This window comes from Miniopterus natalensis, chromosome 8, assembly GCF_054644295.1.
Source record: "Miniopterus natalensis isolate mMinNat1 chromosome 8, mMinNat1.hap1, whole genome shotgun sequence".
Taxonomy (NCBI): Eukaryota; Metazoa; Chordata; class Mammalia; order Chiroptera; family Miniopteridae; genus Miniopterus; species Miniopterus natalensis.
Genome location: NC_142088.1, coordinates 54,582,966 through 54,586,173, shown reverse-complemented (window position 1 = coordinate 54,586,173; position 3,208 = coordinate 54,582,966). Strand labels below are relative to the sequence as shown.

General features: G+C 36.8%; 1 pseudogene; it reads right to left on the bottom strand.

The window, feature by feature from the left end:
- Nucleotides 1-2,510: 2,510 nt before the first annotated feature.
- Nucleotides 2,511-2,867, bottom strand: LOC107544938 (dolichyl-diphosphooligosaccharide--protein glycosyltransferase subunit DAD1 pseudogene; annotated as a pseudogene).
- Nucleotides 2,868-3,208: the final 341 nt, after the last annotated feature.

Sequence of the window (3,208 nt, the reverse complement as noted above, 5' to 3'; positions counted from 1 at the left end):
CAAATATATTCTAATTTTTTAGTTATAAGACATACAATTTGAATTGAAGTAGTGATAGAAGGTGTTCTTGTCTTGTTCCTGATCTCCAGGGTAAGGATCAGTAGAACTCTTTCAAATTTCAGCATAATGTTTCCAATAGGTTTCTTGTAAATAGGTTTATTGGATTAAGGAAATTCCCATTTTTCAGTATTTGCATATCTGGAATGTTCTCTGTTTATCTTTACTGATTATTATTTTTTGCAGTTTTTGAAAATACGAGATATGATATAATGGGGAAAAATGATTTAGTTTTTCACCTTTTATTTTCTCAAAACTTTTTTTTGTAATAATTTCACACTAACGAGAAAGTGGCAATAATAGTACAAACCATATCTGTATATCTCTTGTTCACCTTCCCTATGTGTTAGCATTGTACCACATTTCATTTTTCTCTCCCTGATTATGTATAATTCTTTAGGACTATTTCAGAGTAAATAGCATATATGATGCTCTTTACCACATACTTCATTGCATTTTCCCCCCAAAATTAGGTATTACATTTTTATCTTTAAAGGTTATTTTCTTTGGGTATATGATTCTAGACTGGATTATAAATAAAGCCTTTTAGCAATTATTCTATTGTCTTCTGTATTCCATCATTTCTGTTAGAACTCAGCTGTTAATTTGGTAGCTAATGTATTTTGTTCCTCTAGCTGATTTTTAAGATTTTTTTTCCCCTTTATCATGACTTTTTTTCTCAGGAGTTTTGGTTATAATGTGCTTAGATGTGTTTTTTCCTTTTGTTTAATCTCTCTGGAATTCTTAGAATTTTATGGATCTACAGATTGATGTTTTTGGTGAGTCTTAAAACTGTATCAACCATATTTCTTCAAATGTTGCTTTGGCCTGATTCTCTCACCTTCTCCCAGATCTCCAATTATAAGAATGTTAGACTTTTTCTCCATGTCCCTATCTCTTATACTCTTTTTGTATCATTTTTTTCTTCCTGTTCTCAGCCTGGATATTTTACAATATCTTTTTTCTGTTCATAAATTATTCATATCCAGTTTTTTGTTGAAACATTCATCACATTTTAATGCCAATTACTTTACTTTTCAGTTCTACAATTTACAATGGATTATTTTTATAGATTTCAGTTCTCAGGTGAAATTCTCCATCTTACCTGTTTTCTTAAACATCATTTATACCTAATTTAAAGTTTGTGCATGGTAACTGGGTTATCTAGCAGTCTGTTTCCACTGTCAGCTTTTCACATGGTCCTGTTTATATATATGCTTAATATATTTTTAATGGCATGTTGACATTATATATGAAAAATTCGAGAGTTTCTTGATGATGTTATCTTCCTTCAGAGATGATTCACCCTATCCTCTGTCAGGCAGCTATGGTAGGGGCAGACCCCTTAATTTAATCAGGGATCGAGAGGACTCTAGCTTATATTTTTGACTTTTTAAGTCCAGATCTTAGGTTTGCTCCATCTCAGATGACAGAAGTCAAAACTTTCCAAGTTAGAGCTTAGGGGGTATTTACCTGGCTGTCCTATTTGCCAGGTCCTTAACTTCAATTTTTGTTTCATTAGCTCTGTGAGACTGTGGAAAACTCTACTGAAGTTGCTGTATGTTTTTGTTCAGCTTCTTAGCTACTTTTCCTTGTGCAACTTATGATTTGGTAAATGTTATGATGGGAACACTTAGGTGAGTGTGTGCTTGCTTCTCTTTTCTTTTCTTTTGTCAATGATCTTAGCTCCTCTGGCCCCTATGGCTGCCTTAGCAGGCCCCAGGCGCATTTTATTCTTCTTCTTGGCTCTAAGAAAAAAACTCCATTGATTTGTTTGCCTCTTGGAATTTGCATTCTGCAAACCTTTTTAACCTCTCCCTCTAGCCTCTCCCTTCTTGCTTAAGATTCAGCAAATACCCCAAGAGGAACAGCTGTGTGCAGAATATTGGGCTCACCTCAAAGAATTTCTCTTCTTTCTCAGAACTTGGCCCTTCAATTCCTGGTTGCCCCTAAAGCTCTCCAATGCCTGCATATTTTAAAAACTATTTTACAAAGCTTTTCTTGTTACTTTTGGAGGAAGTGTTGGTATATGAAAGTTATTTTATTTTTGCTGTAAATAGAGTATCTACATTTATCTTTGATATATTAATTCATTTGAAAACAAGTTTTTTAAAAAAACTACTAAGTATATGGAGGTCTTATTAACCCACTTTATTGAAGGTTATTTTATTTTTTTAAAGGAGTGGCATGGAGTTTAATTTGGAAGGCAAAAATGTTACATAATGGAAGGGAGAGATCATGTAAATAAACGCTCATTGCAAAGTTGTTCTGACACAGAAGCCAGGGAACTTCTCTGGCTCTCCACCAGCAGATCAAATCAGAGCCAGTAGTGAGTATAAATCTGAAGAAAATCCATGTGTCCAAGCTGCCACCTCAAGAGGTCTTCTCCGGGGGAAGTAAAAAACTGAACATTTTCTAGCCTCCCACTCCTCAGTTAAGCAAGTAAGAATGGTTCAGCCAGTGAAATTCATGACCACAAGGCGCAGGACAGTGCCGGCAAAGAGAAAATCAGCAAAGGCTTGCTCTGGGGAGATGCCTTGGAAATCTGCTTTGTTCTGTGAGTTGATCTGTGTTCTCAGACAAACTGCTAGGATGAAGCTCCCCACACAAGAGATGAAGCCCAAGAGGAAAGAGTTGAAAGGGAAGGTCCCCATGAGGAGACAGTAATGGGACTGCAGTGCCCCGGTCAGCAGTATATACAGGGGGTACGCGTTCAGCAACTTCAGATGCTGAGGAGAGGTGCTCAAGTACCCATCTCAGAGCAGCGAGACAACCGACTCTACCGAGGCCAACACAACTACAAGATCCATAGCTGGCCCGTACTCCCCGACCTCTTAGAGGGCCCGACCACCACACTGGATGCTACTGAAGGTTATTTTAAAAATTTATTAATTTAAACAATTATTTTCACAAGTGACCCTGTCTCTTCTTACAACGTATGCATTCAAATAAACACTTGGTATTTCCATCTACCAAGATGGACAAATGGAAGTTGTTCGTGGCAGGAGATTTTTTTCTTTAGGCTTTTGCTTGACTGAAGTTTCTATGTTGACTATTGTTTTCTGTCCATAAGTCAGACACTCAAGAGAAACACCTTCCACCTCAGCAAGTGCCCTGAATAAGGCACCCTGTCAGGAGCGCTAATGGTAAG